The sequence below is a fragment of the Cynocephalus volans genome, chromosome 6 (assembly GCF_027409185.1).
Source record: "Cynocephalus volans isolate mCynVol1 chromosome 6, mCynVol1.pri, whole genome shotgun sequence".
NCBI classification, from domain to species: domain Eukaryota; kingdom Metazoa; phylum Chordata; class Mammalia; order Dermoptera; family Cynocephalidae; genus Cynocephalus; species Cynocephalus volans.
Window position 1 is genome coordinate 135,901,329 of NC_084465.1, and position 27,864 is coordinate 135,929,192.

The following is a 27,864-nucleotide window of genomic DNA, read 5'->3' on the forward strand; positions in this document are numbered from 1 at the left end:
TGTTTCTTTTGCTGTGCAGAAGCTTTTTAGTTTGATATAATCCCATTTGTTTATTTTTCCTTTGGTTGCCCGTGCTTTGGGGGTTGTATTCATGAAGTCTGTGCCCAGTCCTATTTCCTGAAGTGTTTCTCCTATGTTTTCTTTAAGAAGTTTTATTGTTTCAGGGTGTATATTTAAATCCTTAATCCATTTTGAGTTGATTTTAGTATACGGTATGGATCTAGTTTCATTCTCCTGCATATGAATATCCAGTTATCCCAGCACCATTTGCTGAAGAGGCAGTCCCTTCCCCAGTGAATAGGCTTGGTGCTTTTGTCAAAGATCAGATGGCAGTAAGTGTGTGGGTTGATTTCTGGATTCTCTATTCTATTCCATTGGTCAGTGTGTCTGTTCTTATGCCAGTACCATACTGTTTTGGTTATTATAGCTTTGACAACAAATTATGAACTTGATCTTGAGTGAATGTTGAATGGCCCTGCTTAGACACTCATTTCTTACAACCGCTACATTGACGTGGGTGACAACGAGAAGTAAAAAGTAGGAACTAAGCTATACTACAAAGTAGGAACTAAGCTATACTACAAAGTAGGAACTAAGCTAGACTACAAAGTTCCTACTTTTTACTTCTTGTTGTCACCCACGTCAATGTAGCGGTTGTAAGAAATGAGTGTCTAAGTAGGGCCATTCAACATTCACTCAAGATCAAGTTCATAATTTGTTGTAAAGACTAAAAGACTAACATTGTGTTATAGGAAACTAAGACCTTAACCTTAAAATGGGGTGCTTTTCTGCAAAATTGGAAGTACTAATTCTTCTTTCTTGAAAGCATACTATGAAAATATGAGTTACTATTCAGAATGTTTTTTAAAATGATAGTATATTTTGTTTATACAATCTTCCGAACTGAAAGAATTCAAACTGACTTATTGTATAAAAGAAAAATTACCATATAAAAAGCAATATTTTATTTTTAGGTAAATTTAATATATTTTATTTATAAGAAATAAAAGATTATAGATTTTATTTGGAAGAAAACTAATAGTAACCAAAAGTATGCAAAACAAAATGCAAAATTAAAAAACGACAGATTGTTTTCCACATAAATACATCTTCAGAGAAAAAATTTAAGCATTTTTTTAATGAAGGAGATGGATGGTCCTTTTAAAAACTATTCTGTCAAAGTCTTTGTTTGAAAGTGTTTGCTTTTATAAAAGTTCTCTTGAAAAACTCTATGTATACTTTATAGGAGAAACAAAAATACATCAAAGATATTGTTATTTCAAATAAGCCTTGGTATTTGCTTTCTGTACTCATGTCTATTCTTAATATTAGTACTTTTGTTAATCCTTGCTTTAATATGTTTTTCTATCTCAAAAATAAAACAAAAATTCACAACATACTTCCACAAATATAAATTGCTGTAGCAAATCATTTTCAACAAATATTTGTTTAGTGCTCTGTGCCTTGCATTGTTGTGGACAATTGGGATTTGTGAGTGAACAAGACAAGAATCCCTGCCCTTATATTCTAGCAGGAAAAAATCAAATTATATACAATATACATTTTAAATTAGTAACTTATGCCACAGAATATTAGAAGGGTTTATGTGTCATAAATAAAGAAAAAAGTTGAAGAGATTAGGGGAAGTCAAAGGTATGAGGGGCTGGGTAAAAATTTAGTATAAATAGGGGAGTCTAAGTAGTCAGTAATAAAAAGATGATATTTGGGAAAACACCTGAGGGTAGTAAGGGGATGAGCCATGCAGAAGCCTCGGAGAAGAGCTTTCCAGGCAGAAGGAGCAGTCACTGCAAAGGTTTCTGCCCCGTGTCGAAGTTTTCAAGAAACATGAAGAATGCCTGTTTCCCTAGAGCAAAGCAAACAAAAAGAAGAATCTTAGGACCTGAGTTCAGAGATGAAAGGGAAAAGAGACCAATCACATACATCTTATGCATCCGTGGTAATCAAACTTCAGTGCACACAACAATCACCAAGAGGCCTGTTCAAGATATAGGTCCCCAAGATCCACTCCCAGAAATTCCCATCCAGAAGGGTTCTGAATTTAAACTAGCACAGCCCACTCACCTTCAGAGATCTGATTCAGAACTTATAAGCTAGTTAGTACTTAGGAGCTACTGTAAAAATGTTGACTTTTATTGGGAGTAAAATGAACTTTATTGCAGAATTTTGAGCAGACAAGTGTTATGGCCTGACTTACACTTTAAACTGATCGTATTGGCTGCTTTGTTAAGATTATATCATAGAGGGACATTGGTGGAAGTGAGTAATCCATTCAAGAGTAATTCAGGTGCACCATTTTGCAGTCCCACCAACAATGTATGAGAGTTCCTTTTTCTCCGCAACCTCGCCGAAATCATCAAGTCGAAGGTATACCTGTTCCCCAATGTTCATCGCAGCACTCTTTACAATAGCCAAGAGTTGGAACCAGCCCAAATGTCCATCATCAGATGAGTGGATACGGAAAATGTGGTACATCTACACAATGGAATACTACTCAGCTATAAAAACGAATGAAATACTGCCATTTGCAACAACATGGATGGACCTTGAGAGAATTATATTAAGTGAAACAAGTCAGGCACAGAAAGAGAAATACCACATGTTCTCACTTATTGGTGGGAAATTCATACACACACACACACACACAAAACCGGGGGGGGGGGGAAGAAGATATAACAACCACAATTACTTGAAGTTGATACGACAAGCAAACAGAAAGGACATTGTTGTGGGGGAGGGGGGAGGGAGAAAAAAAAAAGAGTAATTCAGGTGAAAGAAAGTGGACAAGAGTGACAGCATAGGAGGTGGTTAAAGTGAGTTCTGGGTAATGTATAAGTAGACCCCAAAGAATCTGGTGACAGTTTGTATGTGGAGAGTGAGGGGAGAAGAATCAAGGATGATTCAGGAAGTTTGTAATCAACAGAGATGGGGAAGGCTGCAACAGGAGCAAATTTACAAGGAAAAGATCAGAAATTCCATTTTGGGAATATAGAATGTGAGATGCCTGTTAGACATATGACTGGGAATATCCAGTTGGCAGTTGAATATGATTTTGGAGTTTGAGCAAGAGGTCTGAATTTGAAATCTACATCTGGGAATCATCACCATATAGATTGATGAGATAAAGCAAAAAGTAAATTTAATTTAATTCCAAAAACTAGTTCTAGGGCTCCCCCAGGGTCTATCAGATAAAGGGACTGAGAGGAGCTGATGAAAGGAGCAATACAAAAGAGTTCTCTGTTAAGTAAGATAATTTTATCAAAGTAAAGGGCACGGTGAAGTCTTGACCTTGACGCAGTATCAGTCCAGTGTTCCCAGTCTCCTCCTTCAAATCAGAGGTAGTACAGCAGACCTTATTTGTGAATTATTGTATATGTCTGTGATAACTTGACTGGGAAGTACGTGAAGGACTCACACAACATGTTCTTCTCTGTTTCATTTAACTTGGAACTAAAGTGGGAAATGAAGATGGTGGGAAAAGTGGTGGGCATGGCTCATAAAATCTAAAAAGGCAAAAGCCAACCCACAAGCACCTGGGACAAGAGATTAAAGGTGAAGATGTACAATAGATCATCTGAGGTCCAGAGAAGCTAGGGTAAGACTGGGAAATTAGGACATTCAGAAGAAGCCACGTATACAGGGAATTTAGAAAGCCACACATAACCCAGGCAAGACCCACACCAAAACACATTATAAACATTCAAAAGCCAGTGACAAAGAGAGAATGTTGAAGACAAGAGAGAGAAACTCATTATTAGGTTATCATCCAATAAGATTATCAGCTAATTTGTCATCAGAAATCTTGGAGGTCAGAAGGCAGTGAATGACACATTTAAGGAACAGAAAGAAAAAAAAAAACCTGTTAACTGAGAATTCTGTATCTAGCAAAATGGTCTTTATAAAAATGAGGAAGAAATTTAAAAATTCCATGATAAACAAAAGGTGAGGGACTTAGTTCCCACTAGACTTGTCCTAATAAAAAATGCTACTGAGGGTTCTTCGGGTTTAAATAAATGGATACTATGCAGTAACTCATAGCAATATAAGAAACAAAGATCTCTGTTACAGGTAAAAACAAATGCAAATATAAAAGCCAATGTTATTGTAATTTTGGTTTGTAATCCCACTTTTTATTTTCTACATAATTTAAAGGTTTGTAATTCCACTTTTTATTTTCTACATAATTTAAATAATACATAAAACTAGTTATAAATCTGTTGTTGAACACACAATGTATAAAGATATAATCTGTAAAATCAATAATATGAAGGGAGAGGAAGTTGTGTGGAAGTAGTTTTTATTCTTTTGTATGTGATTGAAATTACTTGATATTAATTCAAATTAGACTGCTATAACTTTAGGATGTTATATATAATTCTCATGGCAATCACAAAGAAAATATCCATAGAACATACACTAAAGCAAATGAGAAAGAAATCAAAACATGTCACTACACAAATCAATTAAACACAAAAGAAGGCAGTAGTGGTAAAAATGAGGGAGAGAAAAGTTATAAGGCATGTTAGAAACAGATAGAAAAATGGTAGAAATGTCTCTCCTTAGAGTAAATACTTTAAATGTTAATGATTAAACTATCTAACCAAGAAGCAGAAACTGGAGGAATAAATAAAAGAAAAAAACATGATTGAATTATATGTTATCTACAAAAGATTCACATTAGATCTAAAGACAAAAACAGTTTGAAAATGAAAGTATTGGAAAAGATATTTCATAGAGATAGTAACCAAAACAGAGCTGTTATGGCTATATTAATATCAGCCAGAGATAGCAGCTGAGGGCAGCCCCACTGACCAGGAACAGGCAAGGGACAGAAAACAGACATTGAGGGAAAACTGAGAAAGTCTGAATAAAATATGGGCTTCGCTCATTTAATAATAATGTGTCAATATTGATTTATGAATTGTGGCAAATGTACCATACTAAAGTATGATGTCAGTAATAGGGAAAACTGGGTAGGGGGCATTGGGAACTCTCTATACTATCAGAAATAATGAACATTTATTTTAAAATACATAACTAGCTACATTTCTCTCAACAACACAAGTGTGTTTCTTGTACTTTTTATAAGTCTGATAACACTCAACTTGCTGAGGAACACATACTTTGCTGGAAGAAATGTAAAATGGTGCAACCACTTTGCACAATGGTTCTACCCATGTATTTTTCAAAGAGTAATAAAAACATATGACTACAAAAAGGCTTGTACAAGAATGTTCATTGACGCTTTATTCTTAATGGCCACAAGGTGAAAACAATCCATTGTCCATGAACAGGAGAATGAATAAATCACTTGTGGTATCTTTATACAACAGAATATAGCTTAATATTAAAAAGGAGCAAACTACTTATATTCTCAATGACATGGGTGAATCTGAAGATATTGTGACAAGGGTAAGAAGCCAGACATGAAAAAGTATACACCATATGATTCGATTTATATGGTGTTCTAAAACAGGCAAAAGAAATCTATAGTGAAATGATTCAGAAAATTTTATCTCTGGGTGAGGAGGGGTCAACAGGAAAGGTCCAAGGGAAATATCTTGGGCAATGGAAACATTCTAAATTTTACTAGGAGTATGGAACACATGAGTATATGCATTTGTCAAAATTCATTGTACTGTACACTTAAGATCTGTGCATTTTACTGTATGTAAATTTTACCTTTAGAAGGAACTGTAGACAAACAAAATGTAGTGTTGATGTACCCATTTTGGTTCAGTCCTTTTTCTTAAATTAAATTAAACTTTATTTTAGTTATGTATTTTTGTATTATACATATATGTGGGGTACAACATTGATTTTCAATAACTGTGTACAATGTGTGGTGGTCAGATCAGTATAGTTAGTTTATTCATCCTTACAATCTGCAATCATTCTTTGTGTCCATTGACCAAGTCCTCATTTAGCATCCTCCTTCCCCTCCCCTCCACTTTTCCACCTCTAGTTTTCTAAAAGTTCAACATATTACTGTGATTATTGTTTCTTTCTTTCTCTCTGTCTCTTTATTCATTTGTTTGTTTATGGATTCAGTTCCTGGTTATGAGTGAGAACAGGTGGTATTTCTCTTTCTGTACTTGGGTTGTTTCTCTTTCTGTACTTAGAATAATTTTCTCCAGGCTCATCCATGTTGTTGAAAATGGTAGAATTTCATTCTTCTTCATAGCTGAGTAATATTCCATTGTGTATATATCCCACAATTTCCTTATCCAGTCATCCATTGATGGACATTTAGGTTGGTTACATCGCCTGGCTATTGTAAACAGAGCTGCAATAAACATGGGAGTGCAGGTATCCCTTCAACATGATATACAAAGAGCTCAGATAACTTTACAGCAAAAAAAAAAACCCAAAAACAAAAAAACAAAAACAAATAATCCACTTAAAAAATGGGCAAAGCAGTTGAATAGACATTTCACAAAGGAAGACATACAAATGGTCAACAGGTATATGAAAAAATTCCCAACATGACTAATCATCAGGGAAATGCAAATCAAAACCACTTTGAGATATCACCTCACCCCAATCAGACTTTCTGTTATAAAAAAGACAGAAAATAACAAATGCTGGCAAGGATGTGGAGAAAGAGGAACCCTCCTGCACTGCTGGTGGAACTGTAAATTAGTGCAGCCATTATGGAGAACAGTAGGGAGTTTCCTTAAACAACTACAGATAGAACTTCCATATGGTTCAGCCCATCAAAATATAATTTGAGGTTAGTTATAACTACTCTCAAATTATATTTTGATTGTCTTATTAATGTTTATAAAGACCTAGGAATTCGAGGACAAATGTGAGGAAGAGACGGAGACCACCAAAATGAATGGAAGAACAGTAACAGGTTGTAAGATCAAAGAATTGGTTATCTTGATGGTTACAAGAAATTTTTTGAGTTGGAAGGAGCTGAAATGATACGAGATGGTGGTCATAGGATGCAATGAATGAATGGATATTTTGGATGGGTTCTACATATCTGTAATGAGAAGTTCTAGGGTATGACCATGAGAGTGAGAGGCAGAGGTTGGATGGAGTATAAAATTATTGCTGAAGATGAGTTCATGGAACTGTAAATTCAGGGGATTTAAAGGATCATCTTGTTGTGTATTGAGATCATCAACTAATATCAGAGAAAATTACCATGAGAAAGGAGCTAACATTGTAGAGAAATAAAGGAATTCATAACAGCAACACTGAGAAGTGGTAGGTGATAAAATCTTAATGTAGGATGTAATTCAAAGTTGGAGAGGTGGGAGGAAGAGTGGTCTGGAAGCTGCATTGTGGAGCAAGGACACCTTTCTTCACATTCAGTCATGTTAGGTCTGTGGGAGCAAACCAGAGCCACCACTTCAGAACAGAGCCAGGCTCCCATCAGAATAAGAAGGGGAAAAGAGCATGGAGCAATGAGGTTAAGGACAAAAGAGATTTTGCTGATAATGAGCTATGAGTTCAGAGGACACATTGGGAGGGTTTCAGGAGTTGGGTAGAGATTCCAGAAGGGGACAGAATTAAGGATATACAGAACCCTAGGGAGATAAATTGTGGGAGAAGTGGGGTGATCTGGGAGTCTGGAGGTTTCATGGTGATTGATACATAAAGGAATAAAAGGTATAATGAAATAAGCTAACTATACTAATCTAACTATATATTCTACACAATTATTGAAAATCAATGTTGTACCCCACATACATGTATGATAATAATTTTTTTTTTTTTTTTTTTTTTTTGTCCTTTTTCGTGACCGGCACTCAGCCAGTGAGTGAGTGCACCGGCCAGTCCTATATAGGATCCGAACCCGCGGCGGGAGCGTCGCAGCGCTCCCAGCGCCGCACTCTACCAAGTGCGCCACGGGCTCGGCCCATGATAATAATTTTTTAAAAGTCTTGATAGATTTAAAACAGATGGTGGTGGTGAGAATGAGGCTAGGAGTGTTTGGTGTTCACAGGGATAAGTTTTAGAGCTCTCTGTTCTCCCCAAATAATTAGAGTATAAGAGAAGTGAGGCATGGTCTTTGCGAGTGTACAGATTCACTCTTGATTGTCTAACGATAGAGGGGGGGATTTTGTGCTCAGCAGAAGTGATCCCAGGTGAAGGAGGTGGACTTCCAGCCACTCTAGGAATAGCAAGTGTGAGGTCCCCTCCTCCCCTTTGACTTATTTTGTCTCTAATCCACTCAACATGGGTGAAACAAGAAGACTTTCTCTTCCCATCAACTGTGAATTGTTATTTTTCCATGTTTTCATGATTTGATTAAATCTAGGCCGTTGGTCAGAGGTACATAGGATACAGGATAAAAAAGCACAACCCAGGCAGCTCATCCTCTTTAAAAGGTTATTTTTGTTTGTTTTAGGGGTGCTGAGCACTGTGGCAAATTGAATTTTTAAAAAGCATTTATGATTAGAGGAGTAGCAAAATATCTTGTAAAACAATAATGGCAATATATTTTTGAGAGACAAAGTTTTCAAAAATACTATCTTTTCTAGTACCATAGACTGCTGGGTTTAACTGTGCTTTAGATTCACCATTAAATGTATTTGGAGAATTTTCCCTCTCTTCTTTGGTGATGATTACATTTCAGTGATGAACTTGCTTTAAAAAAAAAAAAGTGTGTATATACTCGTATGTATTTATTATTTAAATATCCCATCTAATTTTGTTCTTCCATTTATTTTACTAAACTAAAAAATTCCCCTGGTTCTAATGCTGGGTGAATGTATTTTTCTTATTTTAATATTATTTCTAGGTTTTAATTTTGCAAAACATTATGCAAAATTTATAAAGTTAGTTCTTTAATTTAGCCATACTAAATTTAGATCCATTAGATCCTATATCCTATCCAGCTGTAAGCTTATTTTAAAGAGTTTATCTGGCTGCCTAAATTGTTTCACAGACTTAAGTATGAAAAACCAATCACACAGTTCAATAGGTATTAGTAAATTTATCAAAGATTATGAGATTTTTGCACATATTTTTCTAGCCCAGTCAAATCTTAGCAAATGGCATGAATTTAAGTCACATAACCCTCTGCCAAGTGACATGCAGACTTGCTTCTCCAACTACATTCAATTTCACCATATGCCAAAGATATTTCTGAGCATTAATCCCAATTATGTGATAACATTTATCCATATTGTTCAGCAAGCAGTTCTGTGGGAAGAGAAGCCACACTTTGTAACCCAATTGGCTGCAAAGACAACTAATCATGTGAAAATAGTAAAAAAAAAAAAAAAAAAAAAAAGAGAGAGAAAGTGTGCAATAACCTTTAAGTCACAAAACTCCAGCAATTTTATTATAAGAATCATTGCCTAATAGTGAATTGTGATTCTATGGTTTTAATTTTCAAGGGTCTACACTTTGGAGGGTCATAAATAATAGTAACAAGAAGTGGAATGGCATCGATTCATTCCAAGATATAGAAAAATTAATATCCAAACTATGGGCTTGTCTTCACTAATGAGGAACTGCTAGGAAAGATGATATAGATTTTTTAAATACACATGCAATAAATGCTCTATTTATATTTATTTCAAAAGGCCCTTAGAGGCAATGGAAATCAGAAGGGGATGAATTCTTTTATTTTGCTCACAGTGTCAGTCTCTAAATTATGAGACACAAAAATAAAACCAATGAATCAGCATCACAAAAATTAAAGTGGGAGTAGGGGATAATCCTTTCCTCAATAAAAATGGAATAATTCTGCAGAAACACTAAATTGACAAGTTGAGGCTTTGTGGAAATATACCTGTCACATTAATTCCAGTTTTAAGAAATTTCTGAAAGTGATACTAATTTGTCTGTCTTGTTGCCTATCTGCTCTTGAAGTGAGGATGGAGATTAAGGTACATCACATTTGGTGATTGATTCATAAACTGTTTCTTAGTTTCCCAACTGGCAGGGTATTATTTTGTTATCTGCTGGATAACAAGGGCACATTGGTTAGCCTATGGCCTCCATGCTCAATATTCTCACATTTATCTCCTAAATTTCTTATATTTTTCTTTCTCTCTCTAATGTACCCATAACTCTAGACTTTGAAATCAGATGATTAATTCCTTTTATCCACCCAATTAAATATTTTTGCTTCCTTTCCTCTAATATACTTTCTTTTATGGTATAAATTGTCACGTTACTGCATGTTGTTTTACTGTTTTATTGTCTTATTTTTTTTATGTTTGTTTGTACCAATAATAGACATTTTTGTTTTTAAGTTTCTAAAGGGCAATTTGTCTCATTGTTGTGACAGGAGTTCTTGAAACAGCTGGATTCTTAATGCATATTCACATTGTTTTGGTGAGAATTTTAGAATGACTTTTGATATAAAAGCAGCTGAAGATAAGTAGTTACTTTAAGAAGTATTTTAAGAATAGTTGTTAGAATTACAACTAGATAGAAAAAAAAAGTTCTATTGGTGTGCAGTCAAACCAGGAATCTATAATTAACAATGACATACTGTATGTTATCAAATGACTAGAAGAGAGGAGATCAAATGTTCACATCACAAGAAATGATTAAGTTTTGCGACAATGAATAGGCTACTTATACTGATTAGATCATCATACATTATAAATATGTATTGAAATATAACTCTGAATCCCATAGATATGTACAATCAATGTTTCAATACAAAATCAACTTTTACATAAATAAAATTTGTAGGAAAAAATAGTTGTTCTCATGCAAATCAACAAATGTGCTACACCATATCAACAAAAAGAAGGGGGAAAAATATACATATGATCATTTCAATAGACCCAGGAAAAGCATTTGATAAAATCCAACACTACTTCATGATAAAAACATTCAACCAATTAAGTATAGAGGGAATGTACCTCAACACAATAAGGGTCATATACAGTAAACCCCCAGCTCATATCATACTGGATAGACAAAAGTTGAAGGATTTTTAGGATCTGGAACAAGACAAGGATGCCCGCTTTCTCCACTCTCATTCAAGTGTGGCAAAAATTTCAAGAGAAAGTAATAAAGGGCATCCAAATTTGAAAGGAGGAAGTTGAACTGATCCTATTTGCAGATGACATGATCACATACACAGAAAATCCTAAAGACACTACCAAAAAATTATCAGAACAAACAGAAAGGACATTGTTGGGGGGGAGGGGGGGAGGGAGAAGGGAGGGAGGTTTTGGTGATGGGGAGCATTAATCAGCTACAATGTATATCGACAAAATAAAATTTAAAAAAAAAAAAAAAAAAAAAAAAGAACAAGTAGATGCATTCAGTAAAGTGTTGGGTGACAAAATCAATAGCCAGCCTATATGCCAATAAGAAAATATCCAAGGAAGAAATCAAGAAAGTAATCCCATTTACAATAGCTAACAAAAATATGAAATAGCTATGAGTAAATTTAACCAAGGAGGTGAATAAAAACTATAAAATATTGGTGAAAGAAATTGTAGAAGACATAAGTAACTGAAAAAATATCCCATATTAATGGTTTGGAAGAATTAACATTATCAAAAAGTACATATTACCCCAAACAATTTACACATTCAAAGCAATACCTATGAAAATACCATGGACATTCTTCACAGAAACAGACAAAGCAATCTTGAATTTTGTTTGAAACCACTAAAGACCTCATATAGCCAAGGCAGTCTTAAACAAAAAGAACAAAGTTGGAGGCACTACACTACCCAACTTCAAAATACACTATAAATCTATAGTAACCAAAACAGCATGGTACTGGCATAAAAACAGACAAATAGACCAATGGACAGAATGAGAGCCCAGAAATAAACCCACACACTTACAGCCAACTGATTTTTCAACAGTTGCCAAAGGTATAAATGCACAATGGGAAAAGGACAGCCTCTTCAGTAAACGGTCCTGGGAAAACTGGATATTCACATGCAGAATATTGAAATTAGACCCTTATCGCTTACCATACACAAAAATCAACTCAAAGTGGATCAAAGACCTTAATTTATGATTCCAAACTATAAAACTACTAGAAGAAAACACAAGAGAAATGCTACATGAAATGGGAGTGGGCAGTACTTTTTTTAAACAAGACTACAAAGGGATAGGCAATGAAGTCAAAAGTGTCTAGACAGATGACATCAAACTAAAAAGTTTCTGCAAAGCAAAGGACACAATCAACAAATTGTAGAGACAACCTATAGAATGGGTGAAAGTGTCTGTAAACTACACATCAGACAAGGGGCTATCGGGAATATATAAGGAACTCAAACAACTCTACAGCAAACCCCCCCCCCCCAAAAAAAACACTCAGTTTAAAAATGGCAAAGGACCTGACAGACATTTCTCAAAAGAAGACATACAAATGGCCAACAAAAACATGAAAAAATGCTCAAAATCACTATTTATCAGGGAAATGCATATTAAAACCATGAGGTATCATCTCCCTCCAGTTAGAATGGCTGTTATCAACAAGACAGAAAATAACAAATGCTGGCAAGGATGCAGAAAAAGGCAACTCTCCTACATTGTCTGTGGGAATGTAAATTGGTACAGCCATTGTGGAAAACAATATGGAGGTTCCTCAGAGAACTAAAAATTGAACTGCTTTATGACCCAGCAATCCCACTACTGGGTATATGCCCAAAGGAAATGAAATCAATATATAGGAGAGACACCTGCACTCCCATGTTCTTTGCAACACTATTCACAGCAGCCAAGAGACGGAATCACCCTAAATGCCCATCATCAGATGAATGGATTTAAAAAAACTGCAGTCCATATGCACAATGGAATACTATTCAGCTGTATATATATATATATATATATATAAAGAAATACTGTAACTTGCAGAAACATGAATGGAACTGAAAACCATCATGTGACATGAAGTAAGGCAGGCACAGCAAAACAAATACCATATGATATCACTTATATGTGGAATTAGAAAAATATAAAAGTTGTTCTCATAGAAGTAGACAGTAGAATAATGGTTACCAGAGGCTGAGAGGGGAGGGGGAGCAGGAGGGAAGGAGGTGGTAGATTAATGAGTACAAAGCTATGTTATCTACCTTAAGTGAATCAATGTATAGTGTATGCATGTATTGTAACAACACACTGTACTCCCCAAATAGGTACAAATAAATGTATTTAAAGAGTAGTTGTCTTATCGCTCCAAGAAGAAATTAATTGCATGGCTGGGACAATCACTTTAATTCTGTACCATTTAGGATCATGGCTGCAATTAACTAAGCCACCAACAAAGAAGGAGGGATCTAGTTAACTTTCTCATGTAACAAAAGAGTCCAGAGGTAGGCAATTGAGGCTGAAGCAACTGTTCAACAATGGCATCATCCCAAGCTCCTTTTATCTTTCTACTTATTGCTGTGAGTGCTTTCATGCTTATTATCACTACCTCATGGATGAAATCTGTCTACTACATCACTGGGCCATATTCTGGGGAAAATGAAGATGAAAGACCAAATGGGTAAAATAACTTTCTCTTTGAAGTACAGTGACGTTTGGCTATATATCATTGGCCAGGTAGTGCTCCTCTTCCCCAGCTGAAGTCAAGTTGGAAAAGGGAGTATTTTAGCTTTCCAGACCTCTGTGGTTGCACAGAAGTTGCTGCCAGATGGGACTACACATTCTTGCTTACTCCCCTACTGCTCTTTGCATCCAGGAGTCGCCACATGTCTAGTTTCCACCAATGGAATGTAAATGGAAGTGATGTGTGTCACTTCCAGGCAGGTGTTTTGGGGAAAAATGGGTTTATTTTCCTCACCTGCCTTCTTCAATTGCTAGCAGGATATAGAGAATTCCTTGACTCTAGCCAATGATGGAGCCATAAGATGAAAGGACTGTGGATTCCCAAATCTCTGTGTAAGAGAGTCAACATTGTTTTGTAGATAAGAAATAGTCACTTAGTGTGTAAAGCCACTGGCAGTTAGAGGTTCCACTAATTTTATCTTAATTAGTAAGCTGATCGAGTCAGAATATGCCCCATATTACATTCTGCTAAGTCGAGCAGTGCTAGAGATGGTTGTACTGATCCAATCTAAGTGGAATGAGCTTGTTAACAGCTTGTATCAAAGAACAAATCCTTACTGAATGGAAATGAAAATACAAGAAATCAAAAACCTAAACACCCATTGACAGATGGCTAGATAAGGAAAATGTGGTATATATACACAATGGAACACTACTCAGCCATAAAAAAAAGAATGAAATTCTGCCATTCACAACAACATGGATGAGCTTGGAGAAAATTCTGTTACATGAAACAACCCAAGTGTGAAAGAGAAATACCACACGTCCTCACTCATAGGTGGGAGCTGAATTAATAAATAAACAAATAAACACTAAAGAAAGAGAGACAGAGAAACAAACAACAATCACAATAACACATTGAACTTTTAGAAGGAGAGTACAGACCCATTGTTATTAGAAGTAGAAAGGGGAGGGAGAGAAAGAGAAGAAGGGAGTGAATGAGAAATTAGTTAATGCACTCAAAGAATGATTACATGCTGTAATGATAAATAAGCTAACTATCCTGATTTGACCATCCCATATTGTACACAGCTATTGATAGTCAATTTCGTAACCCACAAATATGTGTAAGTGGGTTATAGTCATGAATGAATGGGATTTATCACAGGAATGCAAGACTAGTTCAATATTTGAAAACCAATTAACGTTTTCACCATATTAGCAATCAAAGGAAGAAAGTCCCATGTGTCTATTGATAAAACAAAAACAATTAAGAACATTCAAAATTCATTTATAGTAGCTTTCGGCAAACTAGAAATAGGGACATTTCTTAACTCAGTAAAAAGCATCTGCAAAAATTCTAGCTAACTTCATTCTAAACTGTGAAAGACTGAATGCTTTCCCTCTTAAATTCAGGAAAAAGACAAGGATGACCACTCTCACTACTCATATTCAAAATTGTACCGAAAGTTCCAGCCAGTGAACAAGACCAAAAAAATAAATAAATAAATAAATAAATAAATAAATAAAAGGGATACAGATTGGGAAGGAAGAAATAAAATTCTTGCTAATCCCAGGCAATATGATTATCAGTGTAGATAATATTCCAAGTAACCTAGAAAAACACTCCTGGAACTAATTTGTTTAGCAAGGTGGCAGGGTACAAGGTCAACACAAAAAAATTGGTTGCATTTGTATAGTTTAACAGTTAACAATAGGAAGCCAAAATTAAAAAACGAAACGAAATGAAAACACATACTTTGAAGTGAAGAACTACACAGTTTGGCATTTTCTTATAGTTAAGTGAATATTACCATATGACCCAACAATTCTATTCCTAGTTATTTACTCATGAAAAAATTAAAATATATATCCCCATGAAATTCTTTGCATAAGTGTTTATAGTGCTTCATTTATAATTGTCAAAATCTGAAACAGCACAAATGGGTAAACAAATGGTAATACATCTATGCAACAGAAAAACTACTCAATACTAAACAGGAATTCATTGCATGCGACGACATGGATAAATTTCAAGCACATTATGCTAAGTGAAAGAATCTAGACTCAAGAAGATACCTACCATATGATTCCATTCATAAGACCATCTGGAAAGGCAAGTCTATAGGGACAAGAAACATTAGTGGTTTCTGGTTGCTGGAGGCTAGGGTAGGAGATTGACTACCAAAGAACATGAAAGAAGATTTTGGAGTACTATAAATATTTTGTATTTTATTTACAGCATTGAGGACATGACTGTATATGTTTGACCAAACTCATTAAAGTGGACATATAAGAAAGGGTGAATTTTAATGTTTGTAAATCACAACTTAATAAAACTGTTTAAAAACATTTGTGATAAAAATTGTTATTACTATTAAAAGCAAAACTCTTAGCACTTAGAAAATTAGAAATGAAAGGAAATTTTTTCAATTTGGTAAAGTGCTTCTATAAAAACCTACAGCTAACATCAGACTAAATGGAGAAAGATTGATTACTCTCTCGCTAAGTTTAGAAAAAATTTGCAGATACAGTTATAGACAATGATTTATGTAGATTGGATATAAGAAGCACAAAACAAAAAAAAGATAAACTTATAAACTGATCATCAATAAAGTTATCAACAAAATTAAAACTTCTGTTCATCAAAAGATGCCAATAAGAAAATGAATAGTAAAGCTACTGATTGGGAGATTCTATTCTAAACACATCTGTGTGGCAAAGTTATCAACAAAATTAAAACTTCTGTTCATCAAAAGATGCCAATAAGAAAATGAATAGTAAAGCTACTGATTGGGAGATTCTATTCTAAACACATCTGTGTGGCAAAGGTGTATATCCAAGATCTATGAGGGTTCTTCAAAAAGTTCATGAAAAGATTAGCATTATCTTTCCATTTTATTTTTCCATGAACTTTTCAAAGAACCGTCATATACACACATTCCGCAACTCAATAATAAAAAGGCAATCAACCCCTTTCAGTGAGCAAAAGATTTTACAAGATATTTTGCAAAAGGAAGGTACAAAAATAGCCAATAAGCAGAAGAAAAAGCACTCAGGATTATTAGGCATTAGAGAAATGCAAATTACAACCAAAATGAGATATTACTCCTCACTGACTAGAATGAGTAAACTGTCCATCAACAGAAAACCAAAAAGATTTTGGTACCCACACAATGGAATATGAGTCGGCAGTAAAAATGAATGCAATCACACAGATGCATCTTTAAAATATTATGCAGAGAAAAAGAAGCAAAATAGTTTATGCCATATGATTCCACTTGTAAAAAGTTCCAGAACAGGTAAACCTAATCTAAGATGATCAAAATAAGAAAAGTGGTTGCTTGGAGGTGGGGGATTTAGGAAAGGGACATGACAAAACTTTGAGCAGATTGGAATGGTCTCTGTCTTGAAAGCAGGAGGAATTATGCTAGTTTATACATTTATACACTTAAGCTCTGTACATTTCACAATACTCAATTAAACCTTAATGATGATCTGGATGAAAGCTACCATGAGAAATATCTTTTACCCAATTAGATTGACAAAAATCTGAAAACTTGACAATGTACTCTTTAGTCAAGGCTGTGGAGAATAGATACTCTCATATACTGGTGCTGAGAATATAAATGCAAATTGGCATAATCCTCTATGGTGGAGAATTTGGCAATATCTGGGAAATATTATCATGTATCTACTCTTTGATACGGTATTCCCACCTCTTGGATTCTATACCAAATATAGGCTTGCAAAAACACAAAATGACTGATCAATAAGTTAATTTGTTGTATAGTATTTTAAATAGTAAAAAAATGGAAAAAGCTTAAAGTTCCACTTATAGAAGGCTGATTTATAAACTTTTTTTTAATAAGAAAATGAAATTTATTGCTTACAATTTCTGAGGGTGGGAAGTGCAAAGTCCAGGAAACACATCTGGTGAGAGCCTTGGTGGTAGTGACAGCGATGGCAGGTTATCACACGTGAAAATGGCAGAACAGAGAGAGACAGACCCTCTTCTCTCTTTAAAGCCCTCAGAACCACACCTCTGGCCACCATTTTTAATCCATTCACTATGGCATGGTCCTAAGACCTAATCACCTCTTCAAGGCCCCACCTTTCTTTTTTTTATTATTGGCTATGAATATTCATGAGACAAAATGCTGATTGTCATCCCTCGTGCCCATGATGTTCATACTGGCTGTATACCCATGACCACAAAATATAAACTTTTTGTAAATCACAATGGATTTACAGAGGACATCCTGTGAAACTTCACCTAGCCTTCCTTAATGAAAATTGGGAGCTATCCTGGATAATAGTGCAAAGGGAAGGGAAATAACAAAAGTTTGTTAGTGGGTGAGAACAGATTAGTGAACGCTTACGTTAATTTAGCAAACACTATATGTTCATTCATAATAGAACTTATTTCAAAAAATTATGGAATGTTTCCAAACAGTATTCAAGAAAATTTATGTATTTAAATGAACCAAAAAGGCAATTTGAAATTTGAGAAAGAATCCAAAGCCACCATTATATTATGAAAAAATATAAATAACAAATGTTACAACAGAACTAAAGAAAACAGTCATTTTAACAAATAAATGTAAAGGGGCTACATCTTAAAAGTGTTGGAGATGCATCTAGAGCAAATCTAAAATAGAGCAAATGCAAACAGATTGAGAGAAAAATATAGAGGGAATTAAGATCATAAGAAGATAATATTCATGAGAGGGGATGATATATTTTAAAATATTGATAAGCAGATCGGTTCTCTCAAAAAAATGACCAAAATTTTATTCAAGAAATAGAAAACTTAAATACATTTTAAAATTTTTCAAAGAATGTCCTCTAAGTCACAGTCTTCCCAGTTAGTGTAATGAATGATTTCTTTCAAATTAAACTTGTAGTTTTAAAGAACAGGATGTGAAGAGTAAGAGGAAGCTATTCATAACCCAGCCGAGCACAGAAAAGAAGCTATACTAATCTCATTTATGAATGTAGCTGTTAAAATCCTATATAACACAAGAAGCTGAAATCCAACTATATTGTATATTAAAGAATAATCCAACATGATCAAATAGGGTTTATCCTAGAATAGCAAGTGTAACTTTTTCTTGAGTTCTCTATTTTTTCTCGTGTTCTTCAGAATATCCCCTTGGAATACAGTGGTGAGAGAAGCACTAGAATTTTAAAAAATCACTCTGCAGGCAGGTCTCCCTAGGCCAAGAATTCTGGCAGAAGGGATTGCAGCTGTAATGGATTGGGATAGGAGATCTTTGGAGCAGCTCGGCACAGAGCCAGCCCCTAACAAAGAAGCAAAGTGGGTCTGGATAGCTCACTAGGCAACAAAACAAGTACAGTCAAATCCTTGAGAATTTTCCAAGATGAATTTATCTCTAGTTATGGATAAATAATCACAGAATTCATACAAATAAAATCAATACAGAACTCACAGGGGAGTTACCTGGTATATAACACAGTTTTTTTTTCTTAATTATTTTATCCGAGGCCTGACTCAAACCACTTATCTAGTCATGACCCTTTAGCATAATCCCAACCTGGTTCAGTTCACAAATGCAGAGCCTCTTGGAAAGGGAGAAGCTCATGATGCCTCATGAAAGATTCTGTTCCGAAGTACAAGAGCATACTATAAAAATTTCTCCTAGCCTTTCCTAAAGGGATATGAAGACATTCATCTTCATACTAGTACCTGGGGAAAGGAAATAATCAAACTTGGGTGATGAGCTGGGAGAGATTAGTGGATGCTTATGCTAATTCAGCAAACACTATTTTCTTTGAATTCATAAATCCATGACAATAAAGTCCATAACAGTAAACTATCAGAAGAGGAATAAATGAAGTTGCAGGTGATAAATGGAGTTTTGACTGTTTTTAGGAGGCCTGATATATCCAAAGTCATATTAATTTTTTTAAGTTCTTTCATAAATAGATGGAATAGATGCCCTGAGCAAAGAAAGAATCCCCACATTGACTTCCTGACCTATGGAATAAGGGATATTATGGTTCAAAGGATAGTGGACCTATCCTTACCAGTCAACATGGTAAATCAAAATCAGCAGCATCCATATTTCTACTCCTGAATAAGGTGTAGTATATTTCAGCAGGTCAACACTAAGTAACAACTATTTAAAAAGTGGATATATTTTTTAAATAGTAATATTTGTAAAGATACCAGAGAGGTCAAAAGAATTGGATTAACTAAAATTCCACAGAGAAAGGGTCTTTCTTGTTTGGGCTTATCATCGCTAGCCATTTACTTCCCTGAGGGCATTTAGTTATTCTAAGGGTAGGTGAGAATCCACTTGGCCTAGATAACGGCATTCTAATGGGCAAAGGAGAAGACAATTGAGTTTTTGACCAATGTTATGGATTAGAAACTGGAAGATTCTCAAACACATGGTTTGTACCATGAAATATTAGCTAAGTTGTGAGATGGTGCAATATACTGAAGAACAGCTAAGAAATTTATAGATGGCAGAGTAAAATCTCCTGCAGTGTATAAGAAGCTAGTCTTGCTGGAAATAGAAAGCTTGACATAAAATACATGGCCCGTTTCTCCTTAAGATAGATGCCAGATATTGAAGATGTGTAGGATAGGAATTAAAGAGGTAAGCTCAAAATCGCCAAAGAACAGAGCTAATTATTGTGTAGCCACAATCTCAATCAAAAGCCAAGGAGGACCAGACCTGAAAAAAAGGGATGAACTAGAGTTGAATTAAGTTTTTCTAAAGACCGCAGAAGACAGGCTGAGTGAACCCAAAGATTGGTTAATTGAAAAATCTCCAACACACAAAGAGAAAAAAATAGGAAGAACAAAACAGAGATTTTAAAACTTGTGTAACTGGAGTATTCATGAGAGAATAGATACAGTATAAGACAGAAGCAATATTAGAAGTATAATTGCTTTAAAAAAATGAATGAAAAATATCAACTCACGGATTCAAAAAGCTCTGGGAACCTCAAAAAGGATTTTAAAAAGCCAGGCCAAGGTCAAACTGCTGAAAAAAGAATATTTTACAGTTTTTTAAATAGTGTTTTATCTCATCTGTTGGGTGTCTAACTTTGTATACTTCTAGTGATTACCCTAGAGATTACAACATGCATCCCCACCACAGTACACCTTGAATTAATGTTATAAAACTTAACAATGGAATAATTTTTTAAGTGTATATTTCCATTTGTCTCCCACTAACCCTTTATGATATTCTTGACATATATTTTATTCCTGCCTGTACTTAAAACTCCATAATGCATTGGTTTTATATTTGTCTATTGACTTTTAAAAATTAGAAGAGAACAGGTCTTTTATATTCACTCACGTCTTTCTTTCTATTGCTTTTCTTCTGTTCCTTGATACCTGAGTTTTCATTTCCATTTTAGGTGCGATCAGTTCCACCTAAAATTCTTTCAATATTTTGGATAGTATGGTTCTGCAGATAATGAATTCTCTTCACTTTGGGGAGGGGGGTGTTTTAAAATATCTTTATGTTTGCCTTCATTTGTAAAGGGTATTTTCTCTGTACATAAAATTCTAGATTAATAGATTTTTCTTTCCTTTCCAACATTTAAAAGATAGTCTATTCATTTCTGGTTTCTATTGTTTCTTATGAGAAGCCATCTGTCAATCTTATTTTTTTCTGGGGTTTTTTTTTTCTTTTTTTTCTGATTGCATACAAGTTTCTCATTACCTTTAGTTTTCAGCTGCTTGACTATGATATGCTTAAGTGTGTTTTCTTTATGTTTATCTAGCTTGGGATTACTACATTTCTAAGTTTTCTGAGTTAGTGTATTTCACCAATTTTGAAAAATTCTTGGCCATTATCTCTTCTAATATTGTTTCTGCCCCATCTTCTCTCTTCTCCTTCTGGAACTAAACTTACATGTATGTAAGATCATTTGATATCATCACAAAGTTCTCGATAGCCTTTTCTGTTTTTATAATTCACTTTTCTCTGTGCTTCAGGTAATTTTTATTGAACTATTCACAAATTCTTTTGTGTCTAGTCTCTTGTTACCCTACCCAATGAATTCATTTTTTATATATTACATTTTTCAGTCCTATAATTTTCTTTTGATTTAAAAAAAATACTTTTCGTATTTTGTTGAAATAACTCAATGTTTTACCCATTTTTTCCAACTTTTTAAAAAAGTTTTTAGTATATTAGTACTGTTATGCTAATATCCTCGTAACCTTTCATCATTCACACATTTGCTCCTTTCTTCCCTGATTTCTTTCTTGCTCATGAGTCATATGTTTCTCCCTCTTTGCATGTCTCATAATTTTTATTGTATGCTAAACAGTGTGTATAAAAGAACAGCAGGGACTAAACTGCTTATTATTCAGCGTCTAGAAAGGGCTTGATCTTTTCTTTGTCAGGCATCTAATGGGATGTCTCCTTGATATAATGAGTTGAACTGTGTCGAGGCTGAGTTACTTCAATTCACTTCTGATTTCAAATGCCTTGAGAATGGGATCTGCCCTCTTCCTGCAACAGGACTTTCAGATTTAAGTACAGCAAGACTAGGAGATCTCTCTTTCTCTCCCTTTCTCACTCTCTCTCCTTTCCAAAACTGCTTCCAGTTTCTTACACTACTGCATATTCATAGGAGAATTGGTAAATGGAGAAAACTAGCTCAGAGTTTGAAGATCCTCCATATTCCAACCTGCCACGCCAGGCCTTGGGGAGCTATTAAAAATTCTATCTGGTTTCCCCTCATTCTCACATAGCTTTTTTTTTCAGCCTTCAGCAGGCACATTTCTCCCTCTGCTCATGCCCTGCATTTTTGCAAATGTCCTAGTAATGGAAGCAGTCACTGGTCACTACTCACCAATGAAATACTTGTCTCACTCCAGAATTTTGTTTATTTAGACTTCTGTGCATCCACAGATATTTGTGCTTTAAAAAATTTTTCTTTTTTTAGTTTATCTAGTGCTTTGCTTTCGTTACAGCAAGGATGATGGTCTTTTGTGACAATATAGAACTTTTCAGAGGCATAGCTCTCTAATCTTTTTATTATTTTTAATTTCAGTAATTTGATTACCCCAAATTCTCTGTATTAGGACTTAAGAACTCCTGAGCAGCTATCTCCTGGTTGTTCTGTGTTTAGTTCAATAAGAGGGGCAAGTATAGACAGAACAGTACAATGCTCATGAGTTCAGGCCCTCGGGTTCAACTATGTATTTCCAAATTCTAGAACTACTGCTTATTTGCTCTAAGCAAGGTACTTGAATCCCCCAAGCTTCACTGTTTTGGTTTGTACAATAAAGATAGTGTTGGCATATGTCATATATAGTTAAACACAAAAAACACTAAGAGCAATATATGAGAAAAAGAAAACAGTCAATAAATGCTAACTATTTTTCATAAAAAGGCAAACCAAAATTATGAAATGCATTTGGTTAGACCTAAGATAGGATCTACCTAGGGATGGCTCTGACCAATTATCAATTTCCTATTATTATCATTTTTATCTGTGAATACATTTAGTAATTTCTTACTCTTTTTGTTGCTATTAAACGTTATGAGTGTTCAAATTGAAGGTCATCTCCTCCTAACCACTGACCTCACCTGGCCCTATTAGCACCAAATCTCTGTTAAGAACAAGGTCGAGAATGAAATGTGAAACTCAGGGTGACAGTGCCGTGTGGTGATGCTGCAGCTATGACTGGCGGTTTATCATGCAGTTTGGACAGGGATGGCAGATTACTGCTGGTTGGATAGTTACCTACACTAATCCAAGCGTTATAAAATTTCAGAGTAATTTTGGTTGCAGATATTTATTTTGAATTTACTACATGGATAATGATAGGCATATTGCATTTATTTTTTTAAGCTCATAGCTATTCCTTCAAGCAAATGATCAATGTCAAACGAATCACTTAGTTGACTAAAAGGATATTGCTTATATGAGGCTTTCCTCCACCTGAGGCAGAAAAGAAAAGAATAGGATTAGGATCTAAAAGAGATTTTATGGTTGTCATTTCCACAATAGGAATGTTGACAGGTGGAATAAATAACTTCTGGAGAGCAACTTGTTAAACTGGGTTAAAAGAGGATCTGTGTGAGTATGGTCCAGTCTGATGCTGCCTGCCAATCTGATTATATTTTATTACTCAGCTCAACTGTATTCCTTGATTCAGTTTGTGGTTATCTAAAGGGGTCACAAGCTGCAGCAGCTCATATTTCCTGAACGTATTCTGGCAGAAATTGTGGATTGTCTTAAGAGAATGCCAACTAGTGTCAGAAATAAAGACAAAGAGCTTCTTTACAGCTATTTAACACTGTCAAACTACAAACCAAGAAGAGGCAGGGAGCCTTTGTGTGGGATTCCTGCGTACATTCAGGCACGTCAGAGGGCTATAGAATGTCCTCTCTACTAGAAAACCAGGCTATACATGCACACAACTTATGCATATGCACCATGAAGGCCTCGTCTTTAAATCCAGTTCCTCTAGGTAACTCCACCTTACATTGTTTTGAGTTCTCTGTCCTTGTTAAATTTCAATAGCCTCCTCTGGGTCTTGTCATCAGTCACTTTTTGTGTATTCCTGAAATTATTAACTCAGTTTTAAAAATGTTTCCAGCTACATTATTCCTGCTCTGATCCGATCTAGATCTCATGGTCAACCAATTTATTTACCTTTTTACTGTCATCATCAATCCTTTTTCTCCCTTAGCTTTCAGCAGCAACTGTCCAAGTTTGGGTTAAGCTAACCATTCACCTAGTCTTCTCAACACGAAGGCTGCTCATGTTCCTGAGAAGATGGTGGCACTGGTAATGCATGACTCTGGGGCCTAATGCTGGTTGCATATCCCATAGTCTTTATGTAAACCTTCACTGTTCTCACGTTCTTCCATATTATATTATTTGAATACCCTCCCACACATACATAAACTATCAAAAATGACCTCTTTCCTCCCAAAGAAATTGGAGATGACCAGAATCCAATGCTTTTCATTTAGAACCTACTTTCACTGACTTAATATGAGAAGCAACTTACCAGTGTAACTTCAAGCTGGGCCATGGAGGCAGCCAAGCCTGTATGCCAAGTGTGCCCTTCTGCAGATTACTTAACCCCTCAAATCTTTGGTTTCCTCACATACAAACTTATGAAAAGAACAATACTTACTTTCAAGATTACTGTCAGAACTGAAAAAAATCATAAATATCGAAAAATCTAGCATAGAGTTTCCCAGCTAACGAGTACTAGACAAATGCTCACTATAAAAATGATTTCTATTATTATGTCTACATTCATCCCCGCATCCTTCTCTCCTGTCTCAGAAGAGGAGATGTCCCTTGTTCTATCAAAGAATAATCACTCTGCGTAAACTCAATCCCACTTTCTCATGCATCAGTTCTCTCTCTTAGTCTGTATTTTTCAGTCTCTCAGCACATAAACAAATCATATACACACACTCCTTGCCCTTCTAGCTCTGACCTTCTGTTTTCTTTTCACAATTATTCTTCTGTAAAAGTAGTTTATACTCTTTAATTTCCCTTCCTCAACTCCACGCCCACCACTTCATAAAAACAATTACATTTGACAAAATAATTACTTCCACATTAAGTCCATAGACATTTAATGTCACTTTTGAGTTACCACTTATTGAATGTATGTGCCTGGCATGGTGCTAAGCAGTGTTAGGTATATTTGTAGATTTAATCCCCATAATAATGCCAAGAGGTCAATATCACTATTTTTATTTTATAAAGGAGGAAATAGAAGCTAAATGGTGTTATCCATTCAGTTATCATCATCCCTTCACTGAGTGTGGAAGAGAAGAGCAGGATACAGAGATACCATGTTTGAATTGAATGTCATGGGTTGTACAAGAGTTTCAGGATTGGAGTTTGGTCCAGCCTTCCCTGATAAGCCCAGGAAGGGTTAGCATCAACCTTCCCCTCCTGTGACATTGTGTGCACACATTTCCATGTTTTTCCAGTAGAGCATGCATTACGTGAGGACAGATGTGTAGCCCTTAGCATGTGCCTAACATATAACAAATGATAAATAATAAAGACATGTTTGTTGAAACAGCTAATGGTAATTTATCCTAAAGGGTATTGTCCACTTACTCCTGGGGAGACTGAGAGTTTAGTCGTTTCAAACAGACCACTGTCTGCTCCTCAGTGTTCTTTTACCTGGTTGGCCTAATGAGTGTGTGCAGTCAACTGCTGGTAATCTGGATGATTAATGAGGTTTACAGACTAAGGTCTGTGTGCAATCTCAATACAATTTTGATATTTCCCCATTAGTACTTACCACTGGGTTTTATATCAAGCTGTCACCAATTAGCATGAAAGTTTGGCTCATGAAAATATTGAAAAATGGTAGATTTTTCTTGGGAGATTAATGAATATGCATGTAAGAAGCTGCTCTTCCTTCAACGTGGCCTCCTGGAAAGAATCCTAAACTGGAAGGTCAAAGCCCTGAGTTTTATTCTCAGCTTTGCCACTCACTCCCTTGGTAACCTTGGACAAGTTGCTTAGCCACTCTGCAGGCAACTCTTCCTTTGTTGATAAAGATGTGAGTAATGATACCTGAAACTTCTTTCCATATAGGGAAGTCGTGAAGATTAATGAGATACTGTTTATAAAGCACTCTGAGCTCTCTGAAAGAAAGGAGCTGTATAAATACAGTGTTGCTATTGTTATTCAACAGCATCTTTACTGCAAATTCTCTGTACATGTCTCAAAATCTGGGAAAGGTGGTAAAGTCAGAATGTACGGATTATTTCATACGACACCCACCTGTTTCCACCTGTAGTATATTGTCCACCGAGTTTGTCTTTATCCTATTGCCTATGTGTATACATTTTCTTTGGAATTTAAAATAAAAAGATATAATTTTTTAAAAAATTCAAATGGTTTTAGAGGAAATCATCTTTACTGGTCATTCGTGGTCCTGAAATAAGGGGGGAACCACTCAAGAGTGAAAACATAAGACCCCCATTTTCATGGTGAGTTACTCAAAGGATAAGATATCTGTAACACTTACTGATTGATGACAATTTCGATCTGGCCTTGCATTTGCATCTTGCAAATCACTAATCGACCAATGAATTGGAAACCGAGTTGCCTACTCTCATTTTATTTCTTCTCCCTGATTTTGAAAGTCTTTTAGTGAAAGGGGCTGTAAGAAAGGAAGAAGAAAACAAAAGAGACAAGGATTACACTAATTCTCACTCATTAGACCCTGAATAATCCAGAGTTGACTGCACTATGGTCATACATACTAAACAAGAGAGACTTGCTGTCATTCCTTTTGTTTGTATCCATTATACTTCAAATATTGTATTTTTCAGAACTAGCTAGCCTCTTAAATGTGATACCTTAATATTCAGAATGTGTGGAATGTGGGAAAATTGATGTTCCTCTGAGAATCTCAATCTTGCATTAGCAGACTCTTTTGCATTTAATTTTGTCCCGTTTATATTAAAGGCAGAAGAAGTTTCTTTCGATACGAAGAATTTTAAAATGTACGTAGGTAAAGTCCTTTAGAGTATCCTATTTTTCATCTACTTATTAAGACCAGTGGGAACAGCTCTATTCTCAGATTTTAAAGTTCCAGACAACCCACAGTTGTAAATGCATTGACCTTTGATGTGTTTGTTTCTACAAAAGACCTGGAACAAGTAATCTACTAAATGTATGCAGTTGCAGTTATTGTAGTAGCTTATGAAAGTTACTCATCCCTAAAATATGTTAAAATTTAGGGGAAAAAAATGGGTTCAGTTGTCAAAAAAAAAATCTGAGTTTAGCAGAATTCAGTCAGAATTTGATAAAAAGAAACCTAGGAATAAGCCCATGTTACAATTATTTCTGTTTTTAATTAACATATTAGCCTGCCTTTGTTATTTCTATGGGAGATTTATGATTTTAGGGTTCTTTAAACAATATATTATAGAGCAAGACATTTCAAAATCATTAAAATTATTATTCTTAAATTTTATAAAATATTAGGCATACCCCTCACATCACCTGTATTTTAGACCACAGTTTTTCTCTGAAGGAGGAAGAATGGGATTGACATACATTTCAATGACAATCAAAATGCACCAATCACACCTGTATTTCAGATCTGTGACAGACCAAACAGAGAGTAACCTTCTGATTCCTTGTCATCAATGGAAGAGTTATAACTAGGATCCAGTGTTTATAGTTTATCACTTTACTTAATCTTTCCAACACCCTCTAGTCTGCTCTTTCTACTAGAATCAGATCTTCTAACATGAAAGAAAGAAAGAAAGAAAGAAAGAAAGAAAGAAAGAAAGAAAGAAAGAAAGAAAGAAAGAAAGGAAGGAAGGAAGGAAGGAAGGAAGGAAGGAAGGAAGGAAGGAAGGAAGGAAGGAAGGAAGGAAGGAAGGAAGGAAAGAA